Below are 20,636 nucleotides of genomic sequence, written 5' to 3'. Positions count from 1 at the left end.
AATTCTTCAAAAAATGTCATCTGCAATTTGGGGCCCACTATAGGGTGGTGGTGGAGGAGGCTAGGGAACGGGGTTGCCTACCCCCGGACTGGAGAAATGCTGTGGTAGTGGTGTTTCACAAGCCCGGTCGGCCCCCGGAGCAGCATGCCTCGTAACGCCCGATTTCCCTATTAAATGTGGAGGCCAAGATATTGGCCAAGGCTTTGGCTGATCGGTTATTGCCGTATATTGCAGAACTCATACACCCTGACCAGGGTGGCTTTATGCCTCAAAGGGCGACACGGCATAATATCAGGAGGGCTCATGTGGAGGTGGCAGCGGTTCGGTCTGCGGGGGTGCAGGCGGCGCTTTTCCTGGCCGACATGGACAGGACGTTTTGTTTGTTGAGCTGGACGTACTTGTTCTCGCTCCTGCCCCAGCTAAACTTTGGACCCCACTTCATGTCATATTTGAGATTGCTATACACTGATTTGACAGCTTCGGTCAGAGTAGCGGGGCTCTCGTCCTCAAGCTTCATTATCGGGAGGGATACCAGGTAGGGCTGCCCCCTCTCGCCCTACCTGTTCGCCTTGGCTATGGAGCCATTGGCTGCATGGGTAGGTATAGATGCGCAGATGAGGGGCTTTGAATGGGGGCACGGCCTGTCGGATAGAATAGCGTTATATGCAGATGATATCCTGTTCTTTTTAACGGATATCAATAGGTCGGGCCCCGTCTCCTGCGCATCCTGCAGATCTTTGGCGAGACTTCGGGACTGTACATGAACCCACGTAAATCTCCACTTTGGGTGTTGGGGCGTGGCCCGGCGGTAGGGGACTGGGCCTCAGCGCTACAAGTAGCAGACGGGGCATTAAATATCTGGGGGTGTGCCTGTCAGAGATTCCCGCGGTATCTTGTGAGCGGAACGTGGCGCCGGTCTGGGAGTGGACCCGGGAGGATATTAAAACGTGGTCCCACATGCCCCTGACTATATATGGCAGATCGGCCATTTTTTAAATGGTGGCCCTGCCTCGGCTGCTTTACCAGCTGCAAATTCACCCCTATCATATCTCACCTCATTGGTTCAAACAAGTGGACTCCGTTCTAGGTCAATTTCTTTGGGTGGGCGGCTCGGTCCGGGTGGCGCTGCACACCTGCTTTCGGTCAACGTATAGTGTTGGCCTGGCGACCTCTGAGGTCCTCTCCTATTATCAAGCCTCGCATCTCCTAGTATTGAATGAATGGTGGTATGGGGACAGGAGGGACCCAGCCTATGCCCTGGAGCGCTTTGTGATGGGGCCTCATACATTACACACTATTCTATATGCGGCACAGAGGTGAAGGGCGCTGCCACCAGTTACACAGGTAGTGTTCGACATTTGGAGGCAAGCCCTGCGTCGAATGGGGTGGTGGTGGACCCTGACCGAAGAAACTCCACTACGGCGTAACGGCCGCCTACCTGGCCTGCCATACTGCAGGGCTTTACGGGGTGGGACAACATAGGGATCTCTAAATTGGGGGATGTGATTTCAGGGACGTCACCTAAGTCGTTCCAGGAGCTCAGTACAGAATATAATATACCCCGCACCCAATTTTTCCGATACCTACAGTTCCGCCATGCTCTCGCCCCATACATGGAGGGGTTGACCTCCCTTCCCGAGTTTAGCCCCTTAGAAGCTAGGGTTTTCATGGGCGATATAGAGACTAAGAAAATATCACGCATATACCAGTCCCTGATCATACACTGCTCCTCCACATTGCAAAAGCTGAGGGAGACTTGGGAGGAAGACATTGGAACACTGGAGGAAGAGGACTGGAATGAGGCTCTCACAAGCCCTAGAGGCGCTGCCATTTCCGTCCGCCTTAGGCTTATCCAATTTAAATACCTACATAGGGTGTATTTTACTAGGCGGAGGCTGTGGCAGGTGGGCCTCATTGCATCTCCGGACTGTACTAGATGTGGTCGGGTGGGAACATTCCTGCACACGGTGTGGAGTTGTAGCCACTTAGACAGGTTCTGGAATGGGGTATGGAATGGCTTAGATGAGGCACTTGGGTGGGTGCTCCCACGTACACCACAATTAGGCCTCTTGCATGTGATGGATGGGGTGGGGGGTAACCTCTACAGGAGACACTTACTGCTGCTAGGGCTCACAGTGGTCAAAAGAGACATAGCCAGGGCATGGAAGGACCCGAGGGCCCCCGTCATTAGTGGCGAGGACTTGACTTTTGCATGGGGATGGAGAAGCCCATATTTCTTGCCCGGGGATGCCCACGTGAGCACAATAACATTTGGAAGCGCTTGGCTGACTTCAGGGGTCTATGGCTCGAACCTTCGCCAGAACAAGACCCAACACTGGACATGTAAGAGCGCTGTGTTGATGGATGTGTGTGTACTGATTGCCGTAAAGTTAATACTGTGCGTGGGTGGGGGGGGGGGGGGAATCCAGGTGGGGCAGGGGCATTGGTAGGGTTGTTCATTGCATTGATTATGTTCTCTTGTTACCTATGTAAAAAGTCAAGATGGATTGCGATGTCATTCATGTATACATTTGACTGGCAGATACCTCTGGGGTACAGAGCTCTGCGATTGGTTTGGGATCTGTCAATAAAATCTGTTTTTTTTAAAAAAAGGCACATAGAACAAATGATATTTAATGGTCATGGTAGGCCAGGACCTAGGTGGAATTTTAGGCTCACCACGATGTAGCACGGGTCAAATACACCAGCCAAGTTTGCCCTGGTCAAAGATTTTACCTTAGTTTTTTAAGTCCCAGTCCAACACAGGCGTGCACTTCTTAACATAAGGGGAGGCGCTTAGAGACACACAGGGTGCCCCGGCAGATGTTAACAGCAAGATTCAGTCCAAGTCCATTTGCTACTGGTCAGGTGGGCATTTGCAGGAAACGCCTCTTTAGCTTGTTGTATACCTGAATCGTGAAAAGGAGGTCAACCTTTTGACCACATCTTGGTCCAGGGTACAGCAGTATTCTGAAGTGAGTGCCTCGGCATGTCACATTTATACCTGGCAGCAGCTAGAGGTAAGGAATGAATCTTGTGCACATACTAACTAATGGGGTAAAAGTTCCCAGGACCAACCCTACCCACTTCAGTCATTTTCAAGATGGTGAAAGTTTTCGGCCACACAAAACTTGGGCTCTGAGGGCTGGGTTGTATTTGGGGAGTGTATTATGATTATCCTAGTATTCTCCTGCATTTAACACTAACATCCAGTTTAGAACAGCTAGTGTACCCGAAAAAAGCCAGTGACAGAAATCTGGTAAAATAAAAGAAGGGGGTTCCAGCAACCGGAGAGTAGACACACAATAATGGTCTTGGCATCCTGTTTCCTTCCTTTCAATTGTGTCCCAAAGTGTTATATGTAAACCCAGCAGACCTGTCAAGCAGGCTTTGCACAATGAAGCAGGATTTGACACTGTATTGTCAGACAGGATGCTCACAGCCCCCACTCTTCTGCTGAGCTTAAAGGAATCAACTTTGTGCATCCTGGTCAACCTATTAATGACAGTAATCTAATGTGAACCTCCTGGGAGGCATTTCACACCTTTTTATCCCCTCTTCAAACGCTAATTCGTTGATGGGAGAATTTGGAGAGGAAATTCATGCAGGGAAGATGTAACCTTCTAAAAGTTACTTTTCTCTAACATTTATTAAAAATCTTCATCATTGAGTTGGATGTTTCATAACTAGCTAAAATAGATGTTACCTTCTAAAAGTTACCTTTCCCTAATATTTATTAAAAATCAGAATTCACCATTGAGTTGGATGTTTCTAAAATAGAGGTTTACTTTTTTCTCTCTATTCTCATTCCGGAGATGTAGTATTAGGGTTTTATTCTTAACTCTGGTTTTCTACATAAGAAAGTTAGGTCTGACACAGTGAAAAATATATATTTGGTGCTAGTCATTATAAGGACATCTTAACATTACATTTCCACATGCCCAACTGTAAAATACCATGCACCCTGCCTTGTGGGCTATAATGCCTACACAGAGGCGACTTATTAATATTTAACCCCTTCGGTGCTGACGACGGCTCCCGGCCGTCATCAGTTAAGGTGGGCGTGTGCTGATGACGTCCGGGAGCCGTCATGACCACACCCGCGATCGGAATGTGCCGCACAGGCGCAGAATTCACAAGTTAGAGTGTGTGGTCCTGATGAGAACTCGACATTAAGAAGAGTTCGAAACGTGTAGACCTTGTGTTTATCAATGCCATAAGAACATCAATCAATGAATGGAATCTTGTGAAATTTAAAATTAGGTTTCAATCACAATCTATGGCTATATATATAAAAAGGTTTGCTTTGTCCAAAATTATGGATCAATGATTGTAACTAGCAATTGTATGAGTGAAAGTGTGTATGAGAGTGCTTGACTGCGATTTACAAGTGATAGTGAGTGCGATTGTTTGGAGGGGAATGTTTTATTGTACAGAATGTTTTAAATATATTGTATGTTATAAGTTTTTTTGAAATGTAAAATTTGATAAAAAATTATCACAAAATCCAAATAGAGTAAAAAACAATAAAACTCAGGATTGATTCAAGAATCAACTGCTGGCATTTCTTTTTCAACCCTGCGTACACATTGTACCATATACTAAGGAATTATAAGCAAGTTAAATCTGCTAACTAGGAATATTCTGATTCAACCGTGCCTAAAGGGGAAGCAGTCACTTTACTACTGGTTAGCAGGGGTAAAGAACACAGAGTTATAAAGCCATGAAATATGTAGGGTCCAGGAAAAGACAAAGGATTTGGTGTGACAAGGCAGAAAAGGGAGATTTCCTACAGTCAGTGAACAGCTTTCACCAAAGCCTTGATTTGTGATTGAAGACCATTAAAATATCTAAAGCGAGTATAGGGTGGTTTATACATGGCATTTTTTTTCTAACTTGCCACAAAATCAGACAGGTGCATTAATTTTGTTTTGCAGGCATAATTGCAGGTAAATTCAAATTATTGGGCTATCTGAATTTATCTTGAGTTCATATGTTTCTTGTGCTTGTGCTGCCTGCATACCTTTGCTTCTGAGAGAATTGGCTGGAGCAGAAACATCTTTTAGTAAGGGCTTTTGAACTCTGAACACACGTTTGTGCGTGTGCTTTTTTTTATTACCTCGCAATTGGCCTATGAATGAGTCTTTCTAAGAAAGACAGCATACAATTGGTCCAAGGCTGCTGCATGTCCCGCCTTCTCTGTCCCCTGGCCTAGGGTGCTCGGGAGCGAGCAGCAGCGCCATCTGTTTCCAATTATCGCGCCCTTGTTTCTCGATCACGTTAATTGGAAACAGATGGTGGTCAGCACTGCTCGTGCTGGTTATCTTGTTCTGATTGTAAAGTAATGAAATGTATTTATTGCTTACTACCCCAGGCATGGCGCAAAAATGCCTGTGAAAAATGTTTTCTTATTGCTTGATATTTCACGATCTCTGTCTCGCCATGTGATAGGAGGAGACTGCAGAGGCTCCATGAGCGTAGACTTATGATTCGAAGCCATATTAGTGATTTTTGATTCTATAGTAAGTGCTACCGACTATGTCGGCTGCTAAGCTTTCCTCCTCATTAGTCAGCTTTCATTGGCGTAAATGAGGCTCAGCGACAAGAAACGCCTCTTCTCCCCACGCCAAAAGTCAATGCCTCGGCACAGAGTCCCCAGGGCGCCTCGACCGTCTCCCAATTGCAGATCAGGGCGTGCGCTTACCTCCTTGTTTATTTATTAAAGTAGGGTTTTTGGAGAGGTGCCCGGGACCAGCGCAGTTTCAGCTGTCAGGGGTCTAATTAGATCTCGCCTCGTTCCAAACAGGTTTCTAATGATGATAGGCAGGAATGCAGGGGTGAGGCACGTAAAAACTGTAGGCTGGACAGATAATAGTGAGGGTGTCCTTGGTCACTTGTTCTCTAGCCAAGCTTTTTTCAGCCATTTCTCACTTTTCTCTCCTCACTTCTTTCTGCCAGTAACCCCTATCTTTTCCATCCTCGCCCCACTATACCTCTTCCCAGAACCACCATCTCCCCTCGAGTCTCACCATGTCTCTCCTTGAAATATATTCCCCCTCGCGCCCCGCCCCATCTTTGTCACATCTGGCTCCTCCTACTCTACCCGCTATGTTTCTAGCCTTACCTCTGTGTCAGTCATTCCTCATCCTAAAACACCCCCACTTGTAGTATATCATAAAATGAGCCCCACCCCCTAGCCGCAGAGTGTTAGATGGGGGCCACGAGTATCCCATATCTCAGAGTTATTCTTATTCATTGACATTAAGTCAAATGGGGCCCATGAAGGTTTAGTGGCCCTGGATGGCCGGAGCCCCACTGCGCCGCAGGGGCCTGCGTAACCTCTCTGCCCTCCACTTCCCTCTCTCTCTCTCTCTCTCTCTCTCTCTCTCTCTCTCTTGCCACAACGCCTTATCATACTGTCCCCGACCTTAATGCATGTCCCTACCACATTTTGGCCACTATTCCTTTAATTCAGTTGCCTCTTTGTCAGTGCCCTTTGTGTCTCAGTCCTCGCTCTCCCTCTCTGCTCATTGTGTCTACTTTCTCTGTGTGTTTTTCTCAGCGCCCCTCTCTTTCTGTCTCACTCCCTCGGACTCTCCTACCCAGGTGTCCGTTTGGGGTTCACTGCCATTAGACAGCGAGGCTGCGCTGTCAGTGCTCCATTCGACAGAGCGCCCGCTGCCATCAGTGCCACCCTTGGTCAGAGCGCCCGCTGCTATCAGTGCCACCCTTGACAGAGCGCCCGCTTCTATCAGTGCCATCCTTGGACAGAGCGCCCGGTGCTATTAGTGCTACCCTTGGACAGAGTGCCCGCTGATATCAGTGCCATCCTTGGACAGAACGCCCGCTGCTATTAGTGCCACCCTTGGACGGAGCGCCCGCTGATATCAGTGCCACTCTTGGACAGTGCAACCGTTCTGCTCCAGTATCCCCACCAACAGTGCACCCCCAGCTTTTTTCATCCTGCACCCTGTGGCCCTGCTGCTTGTCCTCGCTGTACCAGGGCAGACCACCTACACTGCTCCCAGAGTCCCCCAACCCAGATCCTATATGAAGACCCCTCCATCCCCCAGTGCTTCCGGAGGCACCCCTCATAGACAGCAACCCTGCTCTTCGTACTCCTGTAGAGTCGCGCTATAGTCTTTGCAGGTTGCGTCATGACGCAACATGCGAAGACGCCAGTCACGGAGTGAGTGCGCATGCGCGTGAGATGGAGTGTCGGCGCGAAAGGACGCTTGGTGCTCTCCCTGCGAGAGTGGAATGAAAATAAACGAATCTTCCCCCCCCATAAGTCAGGCTCTGTCTCGCCATTGCTCCACATGATTGGAGTATCATTTCAGTGGCGACGAGGAGTGGGATCTCCCACATGAAAAAATAAAAATTGCGAATAACGGAGGGACAGCAGCAGACAAAGGGGCACAACCTCCCTCACTGACCCACCTTGAAGGGGGTACAACAAAGGAAGACACGACGGCCAGAAGTTGCTGGAGGAGCAGGGAGAGCGCGGCAGAAGTGCAAAAGAGCGGTGAGCACCCACCAAGTGCACCAGTGCCAGAAGGAGGCAGCAGCCAGGAGGAGAAACACGGAGGCCCTGGCGGAACTGGTGGACCGCAGAGAAGGGGATGCAGAAGAACCCCGACAGAACCCGACGCAAGGTGGGAACACAAGCGCACCGGGCAGCCCGAGGAACCAGGGAGCGGAACCGGAAGAGCAGGCCAGGATGAGCACGCAGGCATCATCGCTTACAGCACCGATCCCATTCTTGCCCAAACCAGGGGAACCCCAGATGACATGGGAAGACTGGAGGGAATATTTCAAAAATTATCTCGAGGCCCTAGAAGATGAAAATGGGGAAGCCTTCCCCAGTGCTAGGAGGAGGAGGATACTCCTGCACAAGCTAGGCCCAGAAGGGATAAGAGTGTTCACTAACTTGGTGCCCACGCCCAGACCACAAGCGGACGTCGACATCTTTAAGCATGCCATAGAGGATCTGGACAATCACTACCATCTAGCAATGTGCGTTTCCATTGATCGCTACAACTTCCAGCAAAGGAAGCAAGAAGCGGGTGAATCCATAGACGACCATGTCGCAGCTTTGAGAAGGTTGGTGATAACGTGCAAGTACGGGGCCCTCCAGGACGAATTCATAAAAGATCAAATCGTTATGCACACGACCAATAAGACTGTACAAGATAAATTGTGGGCACACGGAGAAGCGACGCTGAAGGAGGTCATAGCGATGGTGAAGAAAGCAGAGTTATCGAAATGATGTGCCGAAGCAGCGAAAAGGGAGACCGCCCAGAGGACCATGGTGAACAGAGTGGAAGATTCGGAACCTTCAGGAAGAAACAGAACGGCGCCCGGAGAAAGTAAAGGAGCAAACAGATGGGCGGAAAAACCGGACAGACAGGAAAACAGGCAACGGAAAGCAAGACCACGTGCTACAGGTGAGGAAGCCCGACACACTCAGCCCAAGATGAACGATGTCCGGCGTTCAGGGCAAAAAGCATGTTCTGCAGCCTAATAGGTCACTATGAAAAGGTGTGTTGCAGGAAAGTTAAGAGACCTGTGGTGAAGTACGTAGCACAATACCAACCAGACGGAGAAGAGGATGAGCTGGAAGAAGATGACCTTGTGTTGTGCATAGAGGAGCAAGTGTTGGGAATGGACAACAAGCGTTCTCGTAAACCACAATGCGACATGCTGATAGGAGGAGTGAAGATCAAGGTTGTAATAGACTCAGGATCCATGTACACTATAGTCCAGAGAACGGTATGGGAGGAAGAGTTCGAGCCCAGCTTAGGACCCAGATTAGAGCCTCCAGACATACGGCCGGTGTCATACACAAACAACCCCATCCCCATGGTTGAGTATAGGACTCTAATGTTCGAATTCAGAGGAAGAACAGCAGAGTGCAAGCTGTACGTAGCGGAGAAGGGTCCATCAGTGTTAGGGTGGATGGATCAAGGGGACCTGGGGATAAAACTGGACCCGGGGGGAGACATACAAGTGTTGATGACAGACCATGAGTGCTGGCCGGACCTGGAGAAGATGAAAAAAGGACTTCCCGAAGGTGTTTGGAGGGAAGGTTGGCAAACTGGAGAAGTTCACACACAAAATCCTTCTCAAGGAAAACTCCAATCCAGTGTCCCACAAGGTGAGGAATGTCCCCCTAGTAAAGGAAGCGGTGCAACAGGAACTGCGTAGGCTGGAAGAGCAAGGAATAATCGAACCCATAGACAGTTCAGAGTGGCATGAAAATAAACGAATCTTCCCCTCCATAAGTCTGGCTCTGTCTCTTCATTGCTCCACACGATTGGAGTATCATTACAACTCCCATCTCTTTCTTGCACGTGCTCCCCGCCTGCTCTGTGGTACAGCGCCGTGCCTCATTACCCACTCCCTCAGGGCCTTGAGGCACATGCCCACCCCTCACTCATCCTTGGCATTATTCTAGTCACAGGAAGCCCCCACTCTCCAGAAGTACCGTCGCCCCTGATTGGCTCCGGAATCGCTGCAGACCTTGAATGCCAGAGCTGGCTACGAGAAAATCAATTATTAATAGGATGGCATTAAATATACCTCTGAGGAGGGGCCTCTAAGAGGATAGAACTGTGCTTTGGAGCCCGTCAGGGGCAAGGGAGGCTGTCTCCCCCACTGAAAAAGGAATTGTGAGCCCACTTACTTCGGGGTCTAGCAGCGGCTGTCGCTCTTACCACCCAAGAGGGAGGTCTGAGGCTACTTACTTCATTTAAGAAGTGACATAAGGCAGGCCCCTGTGGCTCAGGATGGCTCCAAACCTTCTGGGGCCTCACGCAAAGCAAGGACAACAAATAATTGTGAGATGTATGAGATGTAAGAGATGGGGTCCCTCATCACATTCTGCTGTGGTGCCTTATCATGTGGCCTTACGACCCTGAGTTGGGGGTTTGTGGAAATAACGTCTGAATGCACATATTTAAAATTGTGCGTCCCAGTGGGGTTCCCCATTCCATCTTCACTCAGGTGGAATCTCAGTTTTAGAGTCACAGGAAGAGATGGTGGGCCCAGGAACATTTAAAACACAAGAAACATCTCTGGGAACTATGATATGGCACCACAGTAAATATTTCTTATAATTAATACATAATAACTGTAATATTTGTGAATTGCTCACATGCTTATATAATAGGTATTACTGAATAGTATAGTTTTTACTATCCAAAGGATAATCGTGCCTATTGGCATCCTATACAACATTTTGTAGGGCACAATTTTGGAGCCCTCCCTCCGCATCCCGCTCCCTGGTACTCCGAGTGCATGGATGCGGCAGAGACGAGGTTGCCTGGTGCAATATGTTGTGTCCACCCGAAAAACAAAATGACGCCCCGCACAATGTGATTAGCTGCCCCTGCAACATAATACACTTCACATAATACCACTCAGTGTGACATAGTTACACGCCACATAATTACATTCTACTCAATGCAACAAATATACCCCACATACCACTCAGTATCACTTCATTACAAGCCACATAATTACACTCTACTCAATGAAACATAAATACACTCCACATATTATCACTCAGTGCCACATAATTACACACCACATAATAACTCTACTCAATGCAACATAAATGCACTTCATATAATACCACTCAGTGCCACATAATTACATGCTACATATTTACACTCTATTCAATGCAACATAAATACACTCCACATAATACCACTGTGGCACATGATTAAAGACCACATAATTACACTCTACTCAATGCAACATAAATATACTCCACAAAATACCACTCAGTGTGACATAGTTACACGCCACATAATTACACTCTACTCAATGCAACATAAATACACTCCACGTACCACTCAGTACCACATAATTACACACCACATAATTACTCTTTACTCAATGTAACATAAATACACTCCACATAATACCACTCAGTGCCACATAATTACACGCCACATAATTTCACTCTACTCAATGCAACATAAATACACTCCACATAAATGCACTCTATACCACATACCACCAATCAACATAAATACACTCCACACCATGACACAATTTCACTAAGCATAATTTCACTCAACACCACAGTTCAAAGCCACACAATCCAACTCGACACATTTCCAATGCACACCGCATAATTACACACCAAACAACATAGTTCAACTCCAGAACTCCACAATCCACAATGTACCTCTAATCCACGCCATATAGTGTCACCACTTGAGCACCAAACATCATTCATCACCATCATTTTGCATCAGCCCACCACCTAAGCATTGCGTCTATCAGCCCTTGGAATCTGGCATCTGTTGATTCTCCCCTAGTGTCTGTCCGCTGCTTGTGTTCTAATTAAATTATTGTTTTCCAACCTCCACTCCCCCGGTATTTAAGTCCCGCTCCCCCATAATACAAAAATTTATAACAAACAAGCATGAGAAGAGGCAGGAAGAAGTTGCCAGCAGTGCAAGTACAAGAAAACTAGAAGACATTTTTTATGTTAAAATATTTTTTTAATCAGATTTTTCAGTTGTATATAATGTCGTCTTTGTATAAAGGTAACAAAAATGCTTAATACTTTTTATTATAACTTTTCAACATAATGCACAGCAGCCCCAATGATCTACAACATAGCCAAAAGTTCTGGCTAAACACAAAAGGTCCCAAAGGCGAGACCTATTGGCTATGCCAATGCTTGTTCATTGTTGTACACTGCAATGGAGGGTGAAATTCAGGATTTCATGATGACGAACACTCTGAAAGTTTTGATTTTTAAGTGGGAGCTCGGTTTTACCTAGCGTACCTCACTCTCTAAAAATGACACTACTGCACGGGGGTGGAGGGGGGGGGGGATGATACAACTTTGCACACCATTACTGAAAAGCCTTCTAATTTCCAATGAGCGGATACAAAATCTCTGGGTGGCTGTGCTAGGTGTATGTGGAAGTAGGACTAGCACACTGTACAAAAGAGTATACGCAACACAATATCTTGCTTCTTCAGATACCCAGTTTATCATGGTTTCTAGTGGACACACTTGCTGATATATTTTATTAGGCAGTTAATGAACTTCTGTGGAGAAAATTCTAATTGATTCCAGATTAATCTTAGTTCTTGTCATTTGTATCTAATGGTTTCCAGTTTGAATTCTATTTAACCATAGAACATATTTTTTTTCTGTTGGGCATGTGTCCAATATCCAAAAACGACTTTGTCAAGTAAACTGGAAATAATTTACTACTGACAAACTGGAATTTCCACAGTGTTTTCAAGTTGGCTAGTAACAAACAAAAGCCACAGCCCACAAGGGTGCCCTGAGGAGTTTCCCTAAAGAGGAGAGGACCCTGGGCCGACTGCTATGTTGTTTTATGTTAATTTGGATGGCCTCCAATTTATGAGAAGGAAGTCAAATATTCACACTGTTTACATTGTTTGTGTTTATGTGCTAACCAAGCTCAGTACTAAATCTAGTACTAACAAAAATGTGTATTTCCTCCCGGACCTCTAGTAACGGCATGATTTTGGTTTATACACAAGGTATTGCACTTCATAATCTCAGATTTTTATTCCGCTTGTCTAACCTTTTTATATCATGGGCTATTTCTAGATTGCTGAGGTTAGGAACATTACAGATGCGTTCAACCCCCCAAAAAATAAAACTATGCAATGGCAGCCACTTATTCTTGTGAGTTATCGCCTGTGGAAATTCCATCCTGGCACCTCTACAGGATGCCACCCAGAACAATAATAATATTCCTGTGCTCGAATGTATAATGCTAACACATAACATGGGGACTGTAGCTAATGCATCTTCAAGAAAACTGATAAACCTAGGAGTAACCAATATTCAGATCTATCCTTGATACCGCATGTTAACATCATCACACAGAAAATACAACTATTTCAAAATGCTTAAGCAAGGCTTCTTCTCTGCCTTCACCTAAGTGAATGCATGACTCCAATCCTGCAATCACTCCACTGGCTAACTATAGCTAGAAGAGCAATGTCCAAGGCACTCTACACTGTCTGCATACCTCCCAAGGAAATGGACAGCTGTGCCTGCAAGTTAAATTCAAGCAACATAAACCAAACAAAACACTGCACTCCAGGGTTGCACTACTTATCATCATACTACTTTGCCATAAGAAATCCGTAGGAGGCACTAATTTTTCAGAATAAGCCGCCAAGCTGTGGAACTTACTTCCAGAAAACCTTAGAAACACCCAGAAGCATACAGACTTCTAAAGAGAGTTGACATCATCCCTATTTCCTAGATAAATGCACCACCCACACCCTGTCAACAGAACCCAGAAAACAGTTGCATCTTACAATGCACAAATTGGAAACAACTCAACTAGCAAACTGCTTTTGATATGCAGATAAGCTAAGAAGGACTGAACTATGGTTCGCTATGGCATTATATGTTTAAGTACTTGCATGACTGGGATGATTGTTTATGTCCAGGAAGGTGTCCCTTCCTGCACATACACAATCAATAATGGTGATTTGCTATTTCTATGTGTGCTGCATTTTGCAGTACACATAGAAGTAGCAGTAGTCATCATTATTTAATGATTGTTTTGTGCAGGAAGGAACACCTTCCTGGGCCAAAAAAATCTTTAATGGTGTTTTGCTCGTTCTATATGTGCTACATAATGCAGCACACATAGAAAAAGCAAAAACGAGGAGAAATAAAAATATTTACCCCAGTATTGGAACTTTCATAGATTCACATGCTTGAATCATTCCCCGTCGTCGAGATGGGAGTCCCCGGTATATAAAAAAGCAATGCTTCGATAAATACAAACCAGAAAAAATGCCTAGGCCCATTTCCATTTTGTAGTCCATAACAGTCATTTTGTAAAAGAGACTAAACTTTTCCCTGAACCAATCAGGACCTCTCACCCTCTAGAACACTCCTGAGAGAATCCTAGCCCCTCAGATTTTCTAGCGCACGTTGTGCTAGGGAGTCTCCTTTGAGCTCTGCTCAAACTTTCTCTTGCTACTTAAGATGTGGAATTTTTTCCAGTGAATTTCATCTGCTGATATCATCTTCATTGCTGACTACTAACTTATTCTACCTGAGAATGTCTGGAAAAGAGAAAAAGGGTTTATTTAGAGCCTGTGCAACTTGTTCCAAGAAGAGACTCTACACTTGTTGACCCTCATTCCAACTGCATTTATTGTCTTTACCCGGACCATCAAGCTAAAGACTGTAAGGTATGTCGTACCTTTTAGAGTAAAACCCTAAGGGACCGTGAAGGTATGGCTTCAAAAGCTTAAGGCCAGAAAGGAGGTTATCTTCAGTGATAGCAATGAGGCATCCTCTTCTTCCTCTAGGAGGTCTCAGGAGAGGAAGAAATCCCCTCATACTCATTCCTTAGATGAGCGTCCTGAAACAACTCTCAAAAAGACCACTCATAGGTCTTCTGGGCGCAGTCACTCAAAATCTACTCAAGATAGAGAAAAGGAGAGTAAGGGACATGCTTCGAGGGATAAGGCTGCAAAAAAGACGGGTTCTGATCCGTCTAAATCACCCCCTCACGTCAAACAATCCTTCAAGAAGCCTTCCTCAATGCCTCCTGAGGTGAAATCAACGAAATCTGTATCATCGACCGAATCATCAACAACGAAGACTTCGTCGTCAACGATGAAAATTGAGGTAAAGTTAGTACCAAAGAAGCCTTCACGACCTGTGACTGATGACTCTCCGTCGACGATGTCACTATCGACAATGGTTTTGACGCCGGTATCGTCGACAACAACAATTTTAACGACAACGACGACTGCTCGGACAAGGCACTACTGTTGGTGTCGGCGAAGGCAACAACTGCAATGGTGACGTTTGCAATCTCGTTGGTGATCTCGTCGCCGGGCTAATCGATGAGGGAAAAAACACTGGAGAAGTTAGAAGTGGACAGGAAGAGTTGAATTACACCGGAAATCACCTCACCGAGCAAGGTTACACCTCTTGTACCATCACACCTGCTGGAGGAGCAAGATTAAGAGGAGGAGGATTAAGGACCTTTTGGCTATGCGAGTAGCCCTTCACAATTACATGTGAAATGTCAGGACGATGACTTTGAGGAGGAATACGGGGAGTTTCAATACCCTCCCCAACAAAAATGTTGTAAGGGTTACCAGGAAAAGATGGTTGGCATGCCCTTTTCCTTATTTATGGACCTGCAGTTTATGTTGGCGGACTACAGAAAGAGATTCCAACCAACTCCAGAATCTCAAGAGTTACCATTAGCTGCTCCATGCCCACTCTCCATTCCGGCAACTCCTGTTACAAATAGGGAGTTACTGCCAGAGCCCTTGCCAAGGTCACCTCAACCAATGCCTCAACAGGATCCAGTCACCCCAATGATGACCAAGATGAGGGAGAGATAACGGATCCCAACAAGGAATGGGATTACTACCTGATTCCTTCGCCTTCTTCTCCCTCTCCAGTACCGATTGATTCACCGCCAGAAGACATCAGCAGATTCCATAATTTGATGGAAAGAGCAGCGAAAAGATTTGAACTTCAAATGTCACCTACCCAGACAAACAGAGTGTTTCTTATATGATTTCAAGGAACCATACCAGAAATCAGTTAGAGCTATCCCGATTATTAGCCATGTTTGGGAGGAAGGCCTTAAGGTCATGAGGACACCGGCGACGATCACACCGGTGCTTGCCAGACTGGAGAAGAAGTATAAAGTTCCAGGGGACGCTCCAGCTTGTTTAGTGGGCATCCCAAACTGGACTTTGTCATTTCCCAGGCTGCTCAGCAGAAGTAAAAAAATCAGTCAGCTCCTATTATAGCTCCTCATGACAGAGAGGGTAGACGCTTGGATAATGCAGGAAAAAGGTTTTCTTCCATGTCAGCTCTTCTGGTCAAAGCTGCGAATGCCCTTGCCATTCTGGGCAGATATGATAGTCAGATGTGGTGTGACCTAACGCCTTACATAGACCTGATTCCTGAAGGTAGTAGAGAGGAGGTCAGAAAGATTCTTCAGGAGGGTGAAAGGGCTCCGGCTGAAGTCATTGATTGCGTGATGGACATCGCAACCACGGCATTCAGATCGATTGGAGGGGTGGCAGTATTGTGCCGTCAAGATTGGCTAAGAGCAACAGTGTTTAGACCGGAGGTCCGGAATAAGATCTTGGATCTTCCCTACGATGGGGAAGCCTTATTTGGGAAACATGTTGATGATGCGTTACAGAGTATCAAAAAGGATCCAGAGACCGCGAAGTCCCTGGGGACACTACAATACCGGAAGGTGCCCTTTCGAGGAGCTAGAGGAGGAGGCCAAATAGCATACAGAGGGGGATACCAACAGAACAGATACTCCTCCTACTCTACATCTTTTTAGCCATACCGACAACAGTATGGTCATCGACAGGCAGGGGGCTATTCAAAATCCGCCCCTAGAGGAAGAGGAGATCATCAAGAATAGGACAACTCGTGAAGACAATGACAACCTCTAGGCTCCGGCTACATTTATCCCTCCCCCTTCAGAAGTTCCCCTGGGTGGAAGAATTTCCTACCATCTTCATTTATTTATTTATTTATTTATTTAGACTTATAATGGGCAACAGCTACCCGCAGTGGGTTTCCCAGTGCCAGGGATAGACAAAAGAAGAAAAGGAAAAAAAGAGAGGACAGCACGGTACAATGAGCCAGTTATTGCAAAAGAGCAGATCTACTGAAAGAGCAGAGTCTTAAGTTTTTTCCGAAAACAGAATAGGTCAGTCTCTGATTTCAGGGCGATAGGTAGTGAGTTCCAGGATTTGGGGCCTAGATGGGAGAAGGACCGACCCCCCATCTTTACAAGTTTGAATCTTGGAACAGCGAAGTCGCCATTTGCAGAAGATATCAATGTGCGACTGGGTTTGTAAGTTTGGACAAGACTCTGTAGGTATTTAGGGGCCGAGCCCTGTTTGATTTTAAAAAGATAGCACAGGGCTTTAAACTTAATACGGCTCGGGACCCTAAGCCAATGTAGATCACGAAGAGCCTGTGATGCCGAAGATCTCCTTGGTACATTGCAAAGGAGTCGGGCCGCCGAATTTTGCACCACCTGAAGTTTGTTTATGGTTAAAGTGTCGGCACCTAGATAAAGGACGTTTCCATAGTCCGGGCGGGAGACTACTAGCGCCTGGACAACGGTTCTCTGGGTGGCATGGGGCAGCATCCATAGGATTTTCTGAAGCCATCTCAAGGTGGCAAAACAAACGGAGGCCACCTCGGTGGCCTGCTGCCTCATAGAGAGCTTGTCATCTATAAGACATCCGAGGTTGCGGACTACAGAGACCGGCTGGGGAAGGGGTCCCATATCACTGGGCCAGTGCTGGGGGCCCCAGAGATCTTTGTTCTTCCCCAAGATGACAATCTCGGTCTTGTCACCCTTTAACTAAAGGATATGCTTCTGCATCCACTCAGCAACACGTGACACTCCAGTCTTCAAGACCGATATACTGTTGCCCTCACTGCTGGAAAGGGAGAAAACAATCTGCATGTCATCGGCGTATGAAAATATTGTCAGCCCAGCGTCCTCTACGATGGTGGCCAGGGGTCTAACATAGATGTTAAATAGTAGGGGGCTGAGTATAGACCCCTGGGAAATGCCATACGCCGATGAACAGGTAGCAGATGCAGCTTTCCTCGAAAAGACCTGGAAAGTGCGCTCACTTAAAAAGGAGGCAATCCAGGCTAGCACAGGACCATCTACTCCCAGGGACCGGAGAGAGTTCAAGAGGATGGAATGGGACACGGTATCAAATGCAGCACTCAAATCCAAAAGGATGAGTGCAGATGTCTCTCCGCGATCGATACCGTGCCGTAACCTCTCCGTCACCCCAAGGAGCGCTGTCTCGGTGGAATGGTGCGCTCGAAAGACGGACTGGGAAGGATGTAAGAATCCCGAGCTTTCCACAAGATGATTTAGCTGCGTGTTAACATGCCTTTCCAGCACTTTCGAGAGAACGGGCAGCAAGGATATGGGTCTAAAGTTAGCAAGATTGGACAAAAAGTAAGATTGGCAAAAAATGGGTCCTCAATCTAATACAATTTGGACATACTTCAGAGTCCCTTCAAATTCCCCCTTGTACTCCTCCAATACGTCAAGAGGTCAAACATCTGCCTCCGATCGCTTGGAGATTCAGACAATGCTTGTAAGGGAGCAAAAGAACCGGTGCCAATCTCCCAGAGAGGAAGGGGACTTTATTCCTGTGTTTTCCTAGTCCGAATTTCTTTTCTGCAATGCCACCCTATTCTGGATGGTTTTCCTTCAAGACATTCTGCTACTCTTGAACCCAGGGGATCATATGACCACCTTAGACTTGCAGGATGCGCATTTCCACATCCCCATTCATCCTTCCCACAGACAGTATCTTTGGTTTGCTGTAGCCGGAGACCATTACCAGTTCAAAGTACTGCCATTCAGCCTCAAATCAGCCCCAAGAATTTTCACAAAATGTCTGGCTCCAGTGGCGGCTGTTCTAAGGAAACAAAGACACCAGGTGTTTCCTTACCTGGATGACTGATTGATCAAAGCACCTTCACGAGCATCGGCTCAGTCGTCAACAGTGGCATGTGTAGAATTGTTTGCCGAGCTGGGCCTGACTCTGAACACGGAAAAGTAATCTCTTCATCCAGCGAGGAACATCATGTTCTTGGGAGCCATTCTGGACACCACAGTAAACAAGGCGTTTCCTTCCATGGAGAGACAACAGAGGCTAATCTCTCTATCCCAGGCATTTGCAAAAATAAAGTGTCTTTCAGTATGCTGTTTCAAGTCACTACTAGGAACAATGTCCTCTTGCATCCATCTCATTCCTTTCTGCCGATTAACGATGCGTCCGTTGAAGGAGCAACTGGATCGACAATGGCATCAAGCAGTGGTATCCTTCGACGACATTATAAAAATCACACCGACCATGGTCCAAGCAGTAGCGTGGTGGACCCAACAACAAAATATCTCAGTCTGCCTTTCCTTCCATACCGAACCAGCTCTGCTGGTTATTACCACTGATGCATCCCTAGAAGGTTGGGTTTTGTTTATTCAAGACATCCAGGTCAGTGGTCATTGGAAGTTACAGGAAAAGCAACTTCACATCAATCTACTAGAACTCAGGGCAGTGGGATTATCATTGCTGGGTTTCCTGCTGAGAATACAAGGATCGACTGTAAAATCAGGACAGACAACACAACAGCAATGCATTATCTCAACAAGCAGGGCTGTACGAGATAGCTCTCCCTGTCTCAGGAAGCCCAGAAAATTTGGGAATGGGCAGTTCTAAATGGAATATTCCTCAAAGCAGAACATCTTCCGGGAAATTAAAATGTCAAGGCGGACACTCTGAGCAGGCTCAAATCAACCTGCCACGAGTGGAAGATAAATCAAATAATTCTAGAAGACGTCTTCCGAATGTGGGGAAAACCAACAGTGTACCTCTTTGCGACAGCCCGCAACAAAAATTGTCGGTTCTTTGCAGGCTGCCTTCACCAACGGGGGTCTTGGGGGAATGCATTTTTGATGGCATGGTCAGCCATCTTTGCCTACGCCTTTCCTCCGATTCCTCTCCTGCCACGCATTCTGACGAACATCAAGAGAGTACCGTGTAGAATGATCCTGATAGCCCCATGATGTCCCAGACAACACTGGTTCGCGGAGCTTCTTCTGCTGTCGAAGGCGCATCCAATTTTCCTTTGACCAATACCTACACTCTTGACGATGTCCCGGGGACAAGTACTTCATCCAGATCCAAAATCACTACGTTTAGCAGCTTGGCTCCTGAACACTGTGAATTTCAACATTTAAATATTTCATCTGAATGCAAAGATATCTTGTCAAATGCCAGGCCCAAAAGTACAAACAAAACATACAGGATTAAGTGGAGAAGGTTCTGTATATGGTGCCAGGAGTTTGATATTCATCCTCTAAGATCGGCAGCTCATGAGATCATCCCATATATTCTGCTCTTAGCAAAATCTGGTTTAGCTCATGCATCGATAAAAGTGCATCTGGCCGCTATATCACATTACAGAAGAACTTCTTCGGGACCATCGTTGTGGTCTTAGAGAATCATTAAAACAATTCATGAAGGGATGATTTCGTACCTTTCCTCCAGTGAGGCCTCCACCGCATCTCTGGCAACTAAATATTGTATTATCTCAGCTAATGAAGCAGCCCTTGGAACCCATTCACAGAGCGAATCTCAAATTTTTATCATGGAAGGTAGCTCTGCTGCTAGCACTAACTTCGTCCAGAAGCTCTCACCATACCGGAACCTTTCTTGCAGTTTAAAGAGGACCGGATACTAGTCCTCAGAACGAATCCAAAACGTATACCCAAGGTTCCATCAGACTTTCATTTGAATAAGCCTCTAATTCTTAAAAGATTTTTTCCTCAAAGAAACTACTGCGGCGGAAAGAGCTCTTCACTCGCTAGATATCCAGCACTGTCTCAAATTCTATTTGCAAAGAACAAAACCTTTTCACAAGTCATCGCAGCTCTTTGTGTCTTTTAGTGCACCCAGGAGGAGTTTTCCTCTATACAAAAGGGGAATTGCCCGACGGATTTCCAATGTAATTCAATATTGTCATCAGGCGACTGGGAAACTGTTGAATGCACAAGTTTGTG

Source organism: Lissotriton vulgaris, chromosome 5, assembly GCF_964263255.1.
Source record: "Lissotriton vulgaris chromosome 5, aLisVul1.2, whole genome shotgun sequence".
Taxonomy (NCBI): Eukaryota; Metazoa; Chordata; class Amphibia; order Caudata; family Salamandridae; genus Lissotriton; species Lissotriton vulgaris.
The sequence above is the reverse complement of the archived record's forward strand: the minus strand, read 5'-3'. Positions refer to the sequence as shown.